The sequence below is a fragment of the Rhinolophus sinicus genome, chromosome 14 (assembly GCF_057876585.1).
Source record: "Rhinolophus sinicus isolate RSI-liver-muscle chromosome 14, RSI-T2T, whole genome shotgun sequence".
NCBI classification, from domain to species: Eukaryota; Metazoa; Chordata; class Mammalia; order Chiroptera; family Rhinolophidae; genus Rhinolophus; species Rhinolophus sinicus.
The window spans coordinates 177812992-177831502 of NC_142514.1; the positions used below are offsets into that span (position 1 = coordinate 177812992).

At 41.5% G+C, this 18511-nt stretch overlaps 1 pseudogene; it reads right to left on the reverse strand.

Moving 5' to 3' along the window:
• Positions 1 to 1508: 1508 nt before the first annotated feature.
• LOC109436653 (large ribosomal subunit protein eL43 pseudogene) lies at positions 1509 to 2374 on the reverse strand (annotated as a pseudogene).
• Positions 2375 to 18511: the final 16137 nt, after the last annotated feature.

The following is an 18511-nucleotide window of genomic DNA, read 5'->3' on the forward strand; positions in this document are numbered from 1 at the left end:
TCCCAAACCTTCTAGCCATTTTTTAATTTATTATTTTTTTTAAATTTATTTTCTAATTACAGTTGACATACAATATTATATTAGTTTCAGGTGTACAACATAGTGATTAGACAGTCATGTAACTTCTGAAATGATCCTCTTCTAGCCCTTTTTGACCCTTTTTTTCTCTCATTCCTCATCGAACCCCTCAGCAAATCATGTTGGCTCTACCTTCAAAATAGACACTGACTTCCCGCCCTTTCTTTGTGAGACACCGTAACATCTTGCTTGGGTTGTTGCAATTGCTCCTGATTGGCATCCCACGTTCCTAGTACGAGGAATAACCATAGTGATTGTTAACACATGAGAGCAAGCGAGAACCCTCACAAAGGCCCCGAAAGCCCCACTCTGCTGCTCTGTCACTCTCTTTACTTCTCTGTTCTCTCTCCCTTTCTCACCCTTGCTTACTCTGTTCTACCTACATGTGCGTCCTTGGTCCTCTTAGGACATAGCAGGTATGGCTGAGGCTCTCTGCACTAACTGGCCCCTCCCCTTGGAATACTCTTGTTTCAGTTAGCTCTATGTCCCCTTCCCTCATCTCTTTTAAGTTTTGGCTCAAATGTCATCTGTTTGGGAAGCCCTCCCAAAGGATCTTATTTAAAATGAAACCCCTCCCCTGCCCCAGCGTTCACTACCCCTCTTCTCTGTTTAATTTTCTTCCTCATAGGACTTACTCTTTTCTAACATGCTATACACAAGACTGATGCATTTCGTTTATGATCTCTATGCGGACGTTAGGATGCAAGGACCATGAAGCCAGGCATTTGTGTCAATTTTGTCCATTGCTCTATCTCCAGTGACTGACACATGGTAGGCTCTCAATAAACAGATGTTGAATGGGTGAATAAAACCTGTAAAGAAGATACAGAGTGTCTTCAAGGCAAATCAGGCTGCAAAGAGGATAGTTAGATGGTGGTGAGCTCACAATTTCACATGTCCAAAGGTGATAAAAATTGGAGAATAATTAGGATAAAAATTCGGTAAGAGATGAGGCACTGGATTGTGAAACCCAATACGGGCTGCAAGCCAGGGCCTGTAGTGCCTTGTTGTCATAGCAGCGGAGCCTGACTGTGGAGGGGTTCCCCTGGTTATCACGCTAGGTGAGCTGAACGCTCCAGGGACGAGGACCCATGTCCCCATCTTCCTGTCCAGAAGTTTTGGCCCAAACCCCTGAATCCACACCCTCCTCTCGAATCTCTGAAAATCATAAATTTGTAACTCCAGTTGCTCTGGAGGCTTTAGGGTGATTCTTCTCATGTGGATGTACACTTTGCCCCTTATACTGGTAATTTGTGTAAGATGTGTTTATAAGACGATACTTTTTATGGCTACGGAAAAATTGGAAGGATTTTAATTACCAAGTCTTTTTTGAAAAGATAAAATCAAGGCAATGCAAACTAGATCGTCTAATTAATAAAATGAACGAACCAAAGTAATTTTGTTACATAAATGAACCCATTTATTATAGGTTAACAATGTTTCAAATTGTGGAGCTTCTGTGGGTCTTTCAATTCCTTTAGTCTTCTGATGGCAGTCTTTACTGTGATGGCAGAAGTAGCGTTGCAGGGCCAGACACCACCAGTTACTGTTCTCATGCGGGAACCACAATTTGACTGTTCATCTTGGTTTTGACACAGAAGGAGCAAGTGTATTTGGTGTGAGGGCTGATTTCAATTTTCTTCACCATTTTTCTGAGGGAGGTGCCATAACCGGTTCTGTATTTCCCAACAATTCCGACCTCCTTGGTGCATTTAGCCAAGTCAGAACCAAGATGGCAAGTTTTCATAACAATACTGTTTAATATGAACTTGAATACATATTTGAATATATACATATTGAATATGTATACTATTTAAGGTGTGTGAAACAATTAAAAGTATCTGCTTAATTTGACTTGAAATATGGAGGAAGAGTAACTGAATCGAATGAACTAAATTTATTTGACTAAAATAATTTGACTCTGCTAAAATGCAGAAGAACATTTGATTTATTAAATATATACATTTTGATTTAGTACTTTTTAGGAATTGTTTAAATGCTTATGAAGGCATTTGAAGGGTTGGGAAATCATGTACATTAAATTTGTGATTGTAGTTTAAAAAGTTTAAGAGCATTTAAACATTATTTGTGGGAAACGAGTAAACTCGTCATATCGCCTCTAGTTGTAACCGGCAAAAATTTTGCAAAGTAAATAAATAGAGACTTCTTTTTAAACTAAAACACTGAAAGTTTCATAGAAAAATATCAAATAGATCGAAAGATATGAATATTTTACGGAAAGTCTAATTTTGGCGAGAAAATGTCAAAAAAGCCCCGCGTTACGACTCGATTTGGCGGGAAAATGCCCGCTTACAAAGTGTTAATTATCAAATTTATAAATAGTGTTTAAATGTCTAAGAGAATGTGCTTCTGTAAATTTTTTTTTTGGTGACTTTACTTTCAATTATTTAAGGGAATTTGATTGTAAACAATGCTTAAATTATTTGGGGGGATTTAATCTGTTAAATTTTGGGGCTAAGGGATCATTAAGCAAAGATTAAATGTGATTTTTTTTAAGTTTTAACAACATTACTGATGTACAATTAAATTTATTATATTTGGAAATTGCATTTAATGGCCTAAGAAAAATTAAGTTCTAAATTCACAATGTAAAATATTATAATCAATTAACAAATGGATTTAGATAATCCTTTCCATGCACAAAAGATCTGGACATTAAAAAATGTCACTTGTAACACAGCACTTTGTGGGAACTCAAACACTTGTGGATTTGAATGTGCTGAGAGGAGAAACAAGAAGGAGCCACAGGATTGAGACCTTAATTCTCTGAGGAGTGGGGTTCGGGAGCACAGAGTGGTGCAGGGAACTCTCCCGGGAGCTGCCAGACCTGCGAATGGTCCCAGTTCTTCCACGCTTTGTAGTGTGACACGGGGCAAGTCACTGGAGAAAGCTGAGTCCTACGTATTCATCTGCGAAGTCCAGAGGACAACACGTGGCTGGGCTTTTGGGATTTACGGGAGGACTTAGATGGTAAAAATGGAGACACTTTGAAAAGAATGAAGTGCTTGATAATCCTGGCTGGTTTTGGAGTGAGGAAGACATATTATGATGGAGGAAACAAATATTTGTGGTGCAGGGGCTGACCCTACAGAGCAGGGTTCACTTTAGTGGGGCTCTGGTACCTGCCCAGTCTGCCCTTTGGGTGTGTCGTCCTTGGAGGTGCCCAGATGGTCCCTGGCCCACGTCCGAAGCTGGCCACTGTAGTATGAGAGAGCCACCTCACTAGAGAAAATTTCCCCTGGTTTTGAGTACTCTTCTAATCAGTTTCTGAATCCTAGACTAGAGATTGCTCTAGCCTGAGTCACAGAATGCCTGTCACCCCTGCACAACTACTTAAAATCTTGTGACTTCCCAACATCCCCCAAGCCATTCCAGACCTAACGCTTGGATATTTACAACCCAGAGACCAAATAGGTTTTAACATTCCCCCAGGCCAGTATACTTGCTGATTGTAATCATTGAAGCCTAATGTTCTTTCCAACCCGTTCTGGGCCCAGCTCCTGGACAATTGACGCCACCTAAGTGACTGGTTGAATGGCCACAGGCTCTACAGAGCTGACGGATTTATTAATTAACATCTATTTTTCCTCATTTAGGGGCCTTGGGGATACAGAGGATACCCCAGCAAGATTGCCAGTCGCAACCAAAGAAGCCAACATGGTCTTCCAGGCGGATCTCAGGACCCCTACCTCTCATCTAAGATCAGATAGGGCGAGAGTTCTGTGAATCCCCCACTAGGTAGTGACAGCTCTACGCCCCTGCCCAGCAGGAAGCAGATACAGAAAAACAGACCTCCTGTCCCCCAACTTCCCATAGAGATGTTATGGGGATCACGTCTCTCAAGGAAAAACAAGGCAGGCAGTTAGATATAGGCATCAGGTCTCTGCATTACCGCCCAAAAGACCTCCCTTCTCTGTCCAAAACTTCCCCATTTCATCGTAATTATCTACCCCTATGAGGAACAAATGGGTACCAAATACCTAACTAGATTAAACCGGCTATTCACACCTGTGCAGTAAAGGCCACAACGACATTCATTTCACCTGGGCTTCATTATACCATCATTATAATATCATACATATGCCTGGAAGTTTATTATAACAGACTGAATTCTGGGAAGGAACATGCACAGTCTAAAAAGATGAGGTAATAGCCTCTTGTCAATCACAGGTGTCAATCAAGTGGTCCCACACCCGGAAAGGAACAGTCCATTCTAGAGAAAAAAGGATACAAACTCCAAGACCTTGCCAGTCAGGCCCCTTTTTGAGCCTTTTGAGCCTCTTCTTTTGTTTGGAGCCTGCTCCAAACCCTTTGGAGTATACTTTTTCTCCTAATAATGCCGCCTTGAGCCTTGAGCCCCTTGGCGCTTTGAGCCTCCTGAGCCTTGCCTTTGCTCAGGGCCCATTCCAAATCCTTTGGAGTGCACTTTTTCTTCTAATAAACTGCTTTCACCACTTTATTTCTGTGTCTCGATCAATTATTTGTTCAAGACGCCAAGAACCTGGAAACCATGCTGAGAAGAGCCCTCTCTCTGGTAACAACTAGGCCTGCCAGCCCTGGGGCCTCCTGGGAGGGGACCTGCTGCAGGCCAAGTTCAGTCACAGTCTGTGATCTGCCTGGGGCCACCTGGCATGAGTCACAAAACCATCCAGAGATAGCTGCCACCTGCACTGTGCTTGGAGATGCCTTGAGAGGCCAAACCCTGACCCAAGGCCAGCTGTTGTTAGTGCTGGGCTTAGGGCTGCTCAGCCAGACGTAAGGGACATGCTGAAGCCAGGAGCTGCTGGTTTGAGTTTTATACACTTTTGAGAGATTTTAGGAAAGTCTCCAGCATGAGCCAAGGCAGGCCATTTATATGGAAAAGCCACTGGAAGCAGCTTGGGTGTGCCTGAAAGTTGGGTAGGGGGTGGTCTCAGGGAATCAGTAGGGCGGCAAAGATGAAAGGTGATAGCCAATTTGATGGATACTCAGACGTTGGGTCCACCTGTGTGCAGACGCAGGGAGGGCGAGGGCTCAACAAAGAAATAATGGTTTCCACCAGCTCCTCCATCTGGGAGAAAGCTGCCCTTCTAGCCCTCTCTCTGAAGCCAGATAATTCAGTTACTCCCTGGATGTCCCTGGCGCCTTTTGAGCTGCTGCCTCAGCATTGGAGCTTGGAGTGAGTGAGTCTGCCAGTGAGTACATCTGTGTGCGGGCCCTTTAAGAGGAGCACCTGGGAGTGCAGTTGCCCTCATCTCACTCAGCCACAATCTCTGTTGGTTTTCACAGCCAGAAGTTATGGGGACTTCTCTCCTCGGCACTGAAACCCTGGGTTGGGGAGTGGCTGGGACCTCCTGATTTTTAATGGTCACGTGAGTGTGGGACCAGCCCGTTCAGTGTCTCTGCCCCTCCTGTCAGTCTCGAGGTGGCTTCTTCTGTACGTCCATAGTTGTAGGGCTTCGGTTCAGCTAGACTTCAGGCGATTCTCAATAATGGTTGTGCTGTGGTTTAGTTGTAATTGATGTGGTCCTGAGAGGAGGTGAGCACAGTGTTTACCTACTCTGCCATCTTGACCAGAAATCACAATGGGACTTTTTATTTATAATTGGGTGTAATTTGGCAACATTTTTCTTAAGGATTTTTGCATCTATTATCATGAGAGAGATTGACCTATAATTTACTTTTCTTATATGTTCTTCTGACATTATGGATTTGGGTTATGCTGGCCTTAAAAAAGGGTGGGGAACTGATTCCTTTTACTCTTGCCTCAATGTTTGGAAATTGCACTTGTAAAGACTTCTGAACCAGGAGTTTGCTTTGTGGGATTTTTTTTTTTTTTTTTTATATATGGATTCAATTTCTTGATGAATTATAGGACTATATAGGTACTTTTCTTGTGTCAGTTTTGGTAAATTTGGTAGATATTGGAGCTACTGAAGTAAAGCCCACATGGGCTTCATTCCTACCTGTACAGGTGGAAGGAAACCTAAAAGTAGGTGAGGAATCCCAGGTGTGATTAATGGACCCAGGTCAGTGTTTTGATGGTGTGTGGCAGGAAGTTATAATGAGTGTGAGAGAGGGCAAGGGCATATGACTGTGTATTTAAAATGAAATTAAGATTTACCTCTAGATGCATTTAAAATTATTCCAGTAGCTGTGTGTCTCTGATAAGGTTAAGAAATAATAACACTAAGCATTCAGCTTATTGTGCATTTTTTGAGCCTCAGTGGGACTGGGAAATTGGCACCAACAACCTGGTATTTCTAACAATGTTTTAAAAATTTTCTTGTTTTTCCATGGTGACATAAGCTCATATCAGTTTGGCCATATAGAAAAACAGATATTCTTTTGAATGTCTTTAGGTGTAGGTCTCTATTAAGGTAACTTGTTGAGTGAGCAAGTAAAGCCCCACTGGAGATATAGGTGAAAGGCTGCATGGCATTGGATAGAGGAAATTTGTGATTGAAGGTCTGAGTCTAAACATTCTGAATACAGGGCAAAGGAAATCATCTTATAATTCTTGGATTACATACAACTGATTGAAAAAGCTATGGAGGTAAGGATGAAGAATTCAACTCTTTGGGAATTGGTGTATAATCTGAGGAGATTGGCTCATTAATCAGTTTTGGTAATTTCTAGGGAGGGACAGAAGAAATGGTAATGGGACAAGGGACTTGAGGGTATATGAAAAAAGTGATGGTAATGATTGATCACAGAATCTAAGCTGAGTAAGGAGGAAGTGAAGAGGTTGAGAGACTTGAATCCCAGGTTCCTGCTCAAATGTCATCTTATTAGCGAGAACTTTTCTGATCTGACTTGAATAGCAATACCCAACTCCTTATTCTCCCTCCCTCTTATTTTTTATAGCACTCATTACCATCTGCAATAGAATATGCTTAGTTATTTTTTCTGGTCTGCCTTCTCCACAAGAATGGAAGATCCATGAGGACAGGAATTGTCTGTTTTGTTCACTGATGTGTTCCCAGGGCCTAGAGGGCACTGGAGCAGAATAGATGCTCAATAAATGTGAGGCATGAATAAATATATAGATCAAACAAACAAAAAAAGCAAGTCACATAACCAAATGTCCAATATAATCCTGTGTGTGTATACCCTGTTTCCCTGAAAATAAGACCTAGCCGGACAATCAGCTCTAATGCATCTTTTGGAGCAAAAATTAACATAAGACCCGGTATTATATTAATATTAACATTAACATTAACATTAACATTAACATTAATATTAATATTAATATTAATATTATATTATAAAGACCTGATCTTATATTATAGTAAAATAAGACCGGGTCTTATATCAATTTTTGCTCCAAAAGATGCATTAGATCTGATTGTCCAGCTAGGTCTTATTTTTGGGGAAACATGATATATGTGTGTGCATGAACAATATACCTAAAGGCCTGTAAGGATACATGCTGAGATGTTAACAATGGTTATCTCAAGGTAGGGAGATAGTGGTGGGCTTTCACTGTATGCCAAAGTCTGGTCTTAATCCAGATGGATTTCTGAAATGGAGGCTAGTAAATCCAAATAGAAACGAAGATTCTAGGATGCAGGATCCAAGGGAAAAAATAACCTGTACATGTATTTTGCACATTTCCTGAAGGTTTGAATCAGTAGTTGAGATGATATAACATATCACATTATGCACAGGAAAAGCTATAGATGAGCGATGTCAATTCTGCAAGAAAAGACAAAGACCTAGAGATAATAAAAACAGGAATTTCTGAGTTGGATGACTTCAGGATTTTAAACTGTAAATTTGGGTGTGTAGAACTTTTCTGTTTTCTGATTGAAGGGGAAATTAATCAATAAAGCGTATCTGCCTGGGAAAGGAGCTGTAGTGAAATGGTTAATGGAAAAATACAAGATCCAGGGATTACAGACACCGGTTGTTCTAGACAAACAATTAGATTGTTCAACTGGGAGAATGGGGCATATTGTACAAAGTTTGGAGAAATTTTAAATGGGCATGTAGGTCCCCACTAGTCCTGGTATTCAAGTTTGGTTGTTTACACAAAGGATTCATTTACGCTTGAATGGATTGCTGTCTTCCTTTGGTATCTGTTAGCCAACTGGGATTAATTTGTTTCTAAAACAGTACAAGGTTTTTTGGTTTCACCTAGGAGAGTGAATGGGTCTCTGTCTTTCAAGGTTGCACATTTTTCGGCATTTCGGTCCAGGCAGAGATAAGAACTCCAGGGCCGCAGAATACAATAGGCTATTCTTGGACCTCAGATGTGACTGGGCACCAGAGTAGCCTCTGTTCTTGACCCTACATCCACCTTGAAGCGGGAAGTTTGTTATCATTTTCCAGAAAGCAAGTTTAATGCAACAAAAGATTAATGAATAATGACAATTTTACTGAAAATATTTTGGGGAGACTGAAAGTTCTGCGAGTCCCAGGGGGATAGTTTTGATCTATGACAAAACCTAATAAAAATTCCCATTAGTCATAAAGGAGAAAGGTTTCACATTCCTGTCATCCCTTTTCTTTGTATTCTTAAGCAAAACAATCGAACCCCTTTTAAAATCTCCAGTCTCTCATTCTCCCATTTACCCCTCTCTGTCTGCAAGGAAGGACCCCCTGTAGAATCCTCTCGCCTTAGAAAGGAGATAGAGTGTGGAGGCCAGCTTGGGGATTTGTTGGGTCCCACCTGATAGCTTTATAGTTTGAAAGGAAAAGAGAAAGGGTGGAATTTCCAGTTTGAACCCTTTGCTGCTTTCTTCTTCCTCTGAGTCACTAATGGTCCCCAAGCCCCCAAAGGGGCATCCTTGGGTAAATTCCCTGTATCTTTTCACTTTGCTTTTCAGGTGTAGACCCTGGGCCTTGTCTTTGACCATAATAAACCATAACAAAGCACCCCCATCCTCCCCCGACACTGTTGCATTTCATGGCAGTCTTTTCCCCCAGGCAGACTCACATACACAATTACTAAATATTATAGAAGAGCTACACATATACAATTACTAAATATTATAGTTCATATCTTTAAAATATCTTCATGGACTGTTCATAGATTGACTGCTATTTTTCTTTACCATTGGACTCTGGTTATTGTTGCCATTGACTGTCTTTATCTCTCTTTACTCTGATGAAAATTTTGCCACTGAATTTTTTCAATTCATTCATTCGTTTATTCATTCATTCATTCATTCATTCATTCAGAGTTTCTTGAGTACTCACTATGAGCCAGGCAGTGTTCTAGACACTGGCGATTGAGTGATAAACAAGATCCAGAAGATTCTTGTTCTCATGGCTCTTACATTATGATGGGGGAGACAAACATAAATGACAAACAAGAAAGTCTCACACGGTGATAAATTCTTTGAAGAAAATCAACAAAGAATGACCACTAGGGGCTCCTGGCATTGAGTGAATAGGGATGGCTTTCATAATGAGGTGATATTTGTTGATTTAACCATTTAAGCTCACGAAATAAATTTATAATTTAGCTTTCACCCCTTCCTCTCAGAGTCTAAACTTTTGGGTCGGTGTTCTAATGTGGACTGTATAGCTCCCATTTCTGACCAGGGATCCACAAACTTTTCCTGTAAAGGGCCAGAGAATGAATACTTTTTGCTTTGTAGGCCATACAGTCTCTGTTGCAACTACAGAGCTCTGTGCTGAGTGTAGCACAAAAGCAGCGCCAGTAATCTGTAAATGGATGGAAGTGGCTGTGTTCTGATACAACCTTATTTACAGAAACAGGTGTCAGGCCTCCGTTGGCCGGCAGACTGCAGTTTGCTGACCTCTGACCTCATCTGCATTGCGCCTTTATTTACTTCAAAGTGGCAGCAGCTGCCTTTTTTTTCAAGGGGAGAACCCTCTCCCTGTTAAATAGTCCTTTACCTTAATTTTTCTTCACGAAAAATACCACACAAATTAAGATAGACTAATTCAGAAAATTTATACAATAGACAAGAAAAAGTAGAAAAAAGTGAGAGCCTTACCTTTACCTTTAAACACACTCTGAGAAGAACCATTGTTAATGTGTATCTTTTCAAATTTTTCTATATTTGTGTATACACATAATGAGTAAATACATAGACATCCAAATAAAGGTATTTTTTCTCCATTTTTTTTGCTTTCTTTCCCTTCTCTTTCCTTTCCTACCTCCCTTTTTTTCCCTTCCCCTCTCCCCTGTTTTTCTAACATGGGTGGGATCATTCTGAAATGCTGTTCCGCACCTTGCTTCTTTCACCCTCCGTCACGTCATGGAATGCCTCTTTGGACGTGAGAGACACGCATTCCACAATTGGCGTCCTATTGTTGCCAACTGACACTACGTGAGTGTCGAGTTATTTTTGGTGAATGGTGCCAGGAGCAGGTGGTGGTGGTGGGGAGGGGCAGGGGGTGCATTGTACATCTCCCACACAACCTCGCACCGCTGGAGGGTTGGTATGAGAGCAAGTCTCAGACCAAATGCCAGCAGCTGTACAGTCCTTTCTTGGCGAGCAGGCAGGAACAGCTGGTCTGGAGTTTGGAAGGGGACTCTGTCTCAGTCGACAGGGATACTGGCCAGCACAGGTTTGAAAGGCTTGCTCCAAACCCAGTACTTCTTATGGTAGGATCGGCAAAATCCTTCCTCCACCCAGTGGAGAGAAGTGGGCCCAAGGGACCTCAGAATTCAAGCCTCCCCCCCCCCCCCCCCCCCCCGCCCCCGGCAATCCCAACTGTTGGAATTGCCTTGATTTTTAAAAATACTTTATTCATAGGGAGGCCATGAGCCTTGCTACACGACTCTAAGTGAATCACAGATACCCTATTTCTTATTTAGACAAATTGAAAAAATACTGTAACAAATACACATATATCTTTCACTCAGATTCACAATAACGGTTTCTTACATTTGCTTTGCCTATTTTTCTTTCTGTCTAAAAAAAAGAATACATACATGCACACATACATATATAAATTATAAACACATGCATATATATATTTAAAATTTTTATTTTTAATTGTGGTTCCAAAATAAATTACATATTACATAGCCAAAATAAATCACAACTCTAATTTCTCGAATTAAACTATTTCTAATATCCCTTATGCCAACTAGCTAGCCCTAAGGGGCTGAATACAATTAATTTTTCTCAACTAAGTTTCTGTCTTTAGTTCAGCTGCTCAGAAATGTCAAAGTTGAGGCCCATGTAATTCTTTTTGCTTTTCTTCGCATTGAACGATGTATGCACCCCAAGGATATTTGTTTTATTACTGCTTTATCTCTGAAGCTTGGAAGAGTGCCTGGCACGTAGCAAATGCTCATTAACGGAACGTTTATTGAGGGGCTTGTTGTGGTTCCAGCTATCACTTAAGAGCTACCGGCAGTGGAAAAGAGGACAAAATGCCAAAGAAGGGATAATCTCTATGTCCAGAAAAGAAAACATTCCTGGGAGATCTGTAGCCAGTCCACTAGCTATGAAACCCATAACTCCATCCACTGAGCCACACTGGCCACAAGTCATAAGAGCGGCTGAGGCACAACGTTTTCAGCTTGGCACATTACTGCCTCACACACACAAACGTTTATGTATGGGTACTCAGTAACAATAAACAAGTTTGTGCTGGACGTTGGACTTGTCAATGGAAGACCCTGCGTCTGGAAGTTGTGAGAGACTGCTGGACAGGCAGATAGATAGCAGATGGTCAGGCCACAGGAAAAGAAACCAGAGCAACTGCTTCTCAGAGAACTGATCAGAATCAGCAGAGAAACAGCGTAATAGTGAATACGTGACTGCTTTCTGTGTGCGTGACCCAGATGTCTTATTTGCGCCCAACCTAAGCAGCCTGATGGGTCCATGCTGTTCCTAAAACACAAAAATAGACTTGGAGGTTCCACAATTGGCCTGAGCTGAGCTCTGCTACCGGTCAATACTGAACTGACAAGATAATGAATTGTTTAGGTCAGATCATCTTCTTTCCTTGTGAACTTTGTAGCTTTTGCCTTTATACATCCTGCTCTTGCCTTGGGTTGGTGAGACTGTCTTCGCAGGGTACCTCACATAATATCCAGGACTGGCTACGTCCTGATTTGTGAGGCCCAGGAAAAGTGAAAATGTGGGGCCCTTGTTTTAAAATGATGAAGAATTTCAGGATGGTTACTATGGAACTTGAAGCCAAGCACGGAGCCCTCTGAGCATGGGGTTCTGTGCGATTGCACAGGTCACACGCCCATGAAACCAGCTTAGTATATTCCTATATATGATGACACGCTCCAGGTTTAGGCTAATTGCCTCTGAGTTATTTTTGACAGTTAATCTGAAGATCCCATCCCACAGGGTTGGATCCCTTTGTGTTGAATCAGGTTTTCCCACTTTGCCTGGCAGTGAACTCAGACTAACACTCACGATGAATCAGAAATTGTTATTTTTATTTTATTGGAAGCAATTAGGACTGGCTGCCACAAATGTATTGTTTGGGTTAAACATGGAGAATTGAAAATGTGATTTTACATGTGTTTCCTTCTGGGACTCCACTAAAATATCAGCAAAAGAAAGAAAGGTATGAACGGATAAGGACGGAGAGTGCATTAGAGGAGAGCAGGACCACTGAGATATGAAGAAAGCTAATTCTTAAGCCCCTACAAAGGGACAGGGAGAAGCTAACGAGACATTGCGTCTCACTGTGGAAGTCCCTAAAATCTCAGGAACTGGGGACACAAGGTATCTCTAGGTGCAGGTATAGGCTGGGGCTGAAAAAAGGGAGGTAATTGAAAGTCCAAATGAAGAGCAGTTGAACGCCGGATTCCTTACCTTGCCCCAGGAAAAGATTGGGGGCAACTTTTCTCCCTGGAGAAGTTGATCCACAGAGCTTTTGGATTGGGGAATACAAGGTACAGTTGAATGCAGTAGTCAGGTAACAGATTGAAAATGGGGGTTAATGAAAATCTGCAAAAGGGTTCCCTAGCCTGCTTACCCCCACCTGGCTCCCAGAATGCTACCCTTATCTCCCACCCCCAAAGGCCAGTGCCCCTCTAAACTGCTCTTTGCTGAAGTCTATGAGCCAAGAAGCCCTGCCCAATCTTGCCAAGCTGGGCCTCACTCTTAAACAGGAGTGGACAGCCAAGGCTTTTTGGGAAAAGACACTAGAATGAAAGACAAGATCAAAGTCAACAAATAGGAAAGGAATTTGGAGGAAACAGAATACAAAGATTAGATGTCAACTTCAAAACACGATAATTAATGTTGTATGAGAGATGAGAAAGGATGTGTGAAATAGCCACTCCCCACCACTTTCTGTTTCTGGTCCTTGTTTAAATATTTATTTATTTTTTTTTTCAGCACCATCACTTCCTGATATTATATTGAATATCTATTAGTTGTTTGATCTTTGTTACTTCCAGTTGAATGTAAGGTCTATGAGAGCAGGGGCTCTGTCTTGCTCATTTATCTGTCACCAGTACTCATGACTAGCGCCAGGTAGGTGCTCAACAAATATTATTGACTGAACGGATGAAAACTGTACTCATAAACAAGAACAGGGTAGTATAAAAAAGAAGCAGTAAAGATCAGAAAAGACATTGGAATATTAATAGTGTGATAAGAAAATTTAAAAATTCAATGGGAGATTTGAAAAATAAAGTTGAGAAAATATCCTCCAAATATAAAACAAAATCATGAAAAATAATAAAGAAAACAGGAGAAAAACAGAAGATCAGGCAAAGAGTTTTAACATCTAATTCAAATTCCAGACAGAAAGAACAGGCATATTGGAGGGGAGGCAATTATCACAGAAATGATAAAGAAAAGTTCCCAGAACTAAAAAATATGAGTTTCCAGAATTCAGAAGTACGCTGAGTGTCTGGGAAAATAAATGACAATAGACTTGTCTTAGAGCTCATAATCATGAAGTTTCAGACTGCAAGGGTTATAAGGAACTCCTGTAAGTCTTCTAGAAAGAAAAAAGAGAACATAAACAAACGATGAGTATCAGACTTCTCAACACTGGAAACCAGAAGACAGTGGGGTAACCACATTCAAAAGACTGAGAGAAGGTGACCACCAACCTTGAACGCTCTACTTAGACAAACTATTAAACTATGGTAGTAAAATAAAGAATTGCTCAGATATGCCTGGTCATAAAAATATACCTACCTCTCATTCATCCGGTCTTAGGAAGCTACAGAAAAAGTGGCCAAATTAGGAAATAAACCAAGAAAGAGGAATCTAGAATCCAGCCATCAGAGAATCCAAAGAGGAGACAGCGGAAAGGAATTCCCATCTTGGGGCTGGTTCTGGGGTGACAGCTATGTATCAGATTCAGAGGGCAACCAGTCCAGACAGGAGCAGGAGCGTGCAGGGCCCCAGGAGATGTGTCTGTGAGAAATACATTGAATAAATGGGTTACCTGATGTATTTGTTTGGAGATGGGTTTTCAGTTCTGTTTGGAAACAATTTGGGGATAGTTTGAGTATGCGCCAATTATAGGTACATAAAAAACTAAGCAAGTGGATAACTAAGGCAATTATTAATTTGGGAGCAACAAACAGTCATACAAGAAAGGGTATGAGATATAACATACCAAGTGACTCAGCTATGAATTCCATTTTTGTAGTCAATCATGTGAGCATTAAATATCAGTTTAACAAGAAATCTTGATATAACTTTATTGAGAGAATGGTATCGAAGGGATAAAGGGATATGGCGGTGGTGTTTGGGTTAAAAGAACTAAATCCTTGTTTTCCATCTTATGAAGTCAAAAATGAACATCTTGGAATGAAAAACAGATGAAAAAAACTAAGCATGTGATCCAGCAATATGACATTAGTCACGAGAAGAAACATCTGAGGGATTTGAAAGCGATTGCTTTGGGGTGTGGAGACTGGGCCTAGGGAGGAGCAGGACAGGGAAGCCCTTTCTTGTTCCGAGCCTCGTGGTGCTGTTTGACACTTGAAACTGCATAATGCAGTTCTTTGATAATAAAAATACATGAAATAAAAAGCAGGATGCTAATGCCGTGATGGTCTTCTGTACCACCTCATCTGCAATTGATTGGACTTGTGGTGTGGTGTTAACAGTGAGGGCTGCCTCACTGGGGCTTAGTCACGTGGAAGGTGGTATCTGCTTTGAAGCCATCACGAGCTTATCATGTTCTTTCCCTCTCCGTGGGAACAGAACATGTGGGAACCAAGGCATGGAAACGGTCATGGAGTCTCTCATTCACACACAAACATGCAAATGGCACACAAACATTTGGTTATTTTTTATAGCTGAAAACAAACATACAAACAAACAAATAAACTGAAACCTTCTTTTGACCCCGCAATAGCTGGAGAGCTATTGTCCTATTTTTCTGCCTCAGTTTACAGCCACATTTCTCTAAATAGTTGTCCACACTCTTATCTTTAAATCTTCTCCCATTCTCCCTTGAAGCCGTTCCAATGAGCTTTCACTCCCACTACAAAAAACTGCTCTTTTCAGGATATTTAGTGGCCTCCATGTTACTAAATCCAGTGGTGAATTCAGTTTTTATCCTAACATGTTGGCAGCGTTTGACGATATTGGATTCTTGGCACCCACACATCACGCTCTCCTGGTTTTCTTCCCACTGTTGGCTGCTCCTTCTCTGTCTCTTCTGTGGGTTCCTCCTCATCTCCCAGCCTCATAATGCGGAAGTGCCTAGGACATAGTTTTCAGATGGCTTCTCTTCCTAACCTATGCTCTCTCCCCAGGCGTGCCCCGGCAGTCTCCTTGCTCTAACTGCGATCTGTAAACTGAAGACTTCCAGATTTTGTATCTCCAGCCCAGAGCTGTCCTCTGAACTTCAGACTTACTGAGCCATTCCCTTCTCAATCTCTCTACTTGAATATGTCTAAAAGGGCATTTTTATCAGGTCCAAAACCGAAACTGTGGTCCCCCCTTGTTCAGTCCCCAGCAAGCCTGCTGTTCCCAAGGCTTTTAACACATGAGTTAGGGGCCTCTCCATCCTCCTAGTGGAGCAGGTCAAACCCCGATATTGTCCTCGTCTTTTCTCTTTCCCTTGAACCTCACTCACATTCTGTCAGCCCCAAATTCCTGTTGTTTGTACTTTTCAAATGTATGCAGCACCTGACCACTTATCCTCTCTAGTGCTACTTCTGTGGTCCAAGCCACAGTGATTGTCTGCCTGGATTACTGCCATCACCTCCTAACTAGTCTTTCTGCTTCCTCCTTTGCCCCTCTGCAGCCTATTTTTAGAAATTCAATGGCCAGAGCAATCCTTTTAAGACTCAGTTCAGACCATGCCACTTCTCTGCTCATGCCTCTTCGCTGACTTCCCAGATGACTCTCTTTTTAGAAAAGCCCGTTTTTCCCCCTTACATTTTTAACAGATTTTCTTTATAAAATTTTGAAGTTAGGTGCTTAAATTCATAAGGTGCCTTATCTTCTTGGTGGAGTGTGTCTTTTTACTCAACATAAAATACTATTGTAAAATTGGATGTCTTTTTTGGCTTCAAGTTCTATCTTATTAAATTAAATTAATATTACCACACACGCTTCCCTTTTAAACAGCTTTTTTCCTTTCGTTACCGTATATTAGTCAGGGCAGCTTCAGCTATGCTGCAATAAGATATAGATCCCAAATACGCAACGTAGTTTTATTTCTCACTCGTATTAGGTGTCCAGAGCTGGTTGGCAAGAGGGACTCAGGCTAGCTGATGTTTCTGGTTCTATGGCAGGGGAGGAGAGAAGCTGATGGGTCACACCGGGGCTTTCACTGCTCCAGCCTTTTCCTCATGTTTTATTGGCCAGAACCAGTCTTATATGTGTCTAGGAAGGAGAAAAATAAATGGGATTTGGTGAACAAAAAGCATGGGTCACTTTTTAGGGCACATGTGTCTGAGGGTCAAAGGGAGTATAGGTACCATCATGGCATTGCAACTGTATTTTGGTTATGACACATACTTTGTTATTTTTTTAAAAAAAGTCCTATGTAATTTCTAAAGTCAGCTCTCTTCTTGTCTCCTGCTTCTGAGTTAGGGTGTGTGGAGGTCTCCATCTTTGCCCTGAAGCAACTCTACTGTAGAACTCAGCAACTTTTTACCTTTACCATTAGACTTGAGACCTAATTGTCCTCATTTTAGAGATTGGGAAATGTAGACCAGAGAGGTTATGTGCCTTATCTAAGGTCACACAGCAAGTAAGGGGCTGAACCAGGATGCCAGTGTGAGTTTCCTGACTCCTGGCTTGGTTTCAGAACTTATCCTGCATCGTTGGGGGATAGACAGATGGTTAGAGATGAAGGCTCATCTTCTCGTCTAGCCCCATAGCTCTTTGCTGCCCCCTCCTGACTGCCTCAGTTATGATCGAGTGAGAAGTTGCCGCTGCAATGAACTCTTTATGTTCTGGCAGATTCTAAGGTTACAACCCGTGTGCTCTTTTCTTGATATTTCACACCCCTGTCCCGTCTGATTCCCAGGTGCTGGATATGTGGTAGGGACTGGTAAATATTCTTATTGATTAATAAGAGCAGTGACACTGATGGAGATACCTAATGAATCTCCACTATATGCTGATCACTGTACATTCATAATCCCATGGACTGCTCATAACAACTCCATAGCAAGGGCTATTAAGTCTCTATTACAAATATAAAAACTGAAGCGCAGAGAGGGTGCCGTAATTTGCACAGGTTATCCATTTATCAGCATTTATTCTACACACTGTTAAAGAACATTTATTATTTGCCAGACACTGTGCTAGGTGTTGGGATAATATTAATTAAGGTCTCTACATTTAACCAGTTAGTCAGAAATGTATCTGGCATTTGAACCCAGATTATTCTGATTTTAATTATTTTTTATTTTTAATAAAACTAAACCATAATGCCTAGGTTTTTTCAAGAGTGATTCTAATGGCTACTTTCTTCATGAAGTTTTTCCTGAGTCTTCCTTTCTCCTTCCCATATCAGACATAGAAGCACAATTAAAGTCGTGGTTTCTGGAAGTCTCCAGGGTTATAAAAGCACAGTTGGTCCTGGGTACTCAGGTCTGGATAGCCTCTTCTAGGGATGGCAAATGTGTGTTATTTGTGAGTCACTGTCTCCGCTTGAGCTCCATAGCGACGTTGCTAATCAATTGCAACATCCTTCCCGAGACTCAGCCTGGGAATCCTTCTCTCTGATTCCCTGCCAGTCTATCTTGAGTTCCTGTAAGAATGTTTAGAAACCCAAGGCTCTGCTCTAACACTTAATGTAATGTGTGCTTATGGATGGGACAGGCTTGTTGCATCTTGGTGGGGAAAGCCTGGGGTGAGCATGAATGTCAGACGAGGGGAATTAAAGCATCACATCCCTTTGGCCACTGTGGTTGACTTGATCCCTTTGGAGTCAGTGAGATACCGTCTTACATAGACTGGGGAACAGGTGTGCTCTCTTTTTGACTGGACTTACACATGTGAGGACATAAGTCTGGCAGTTGCCCTGCCACCAAATGGAG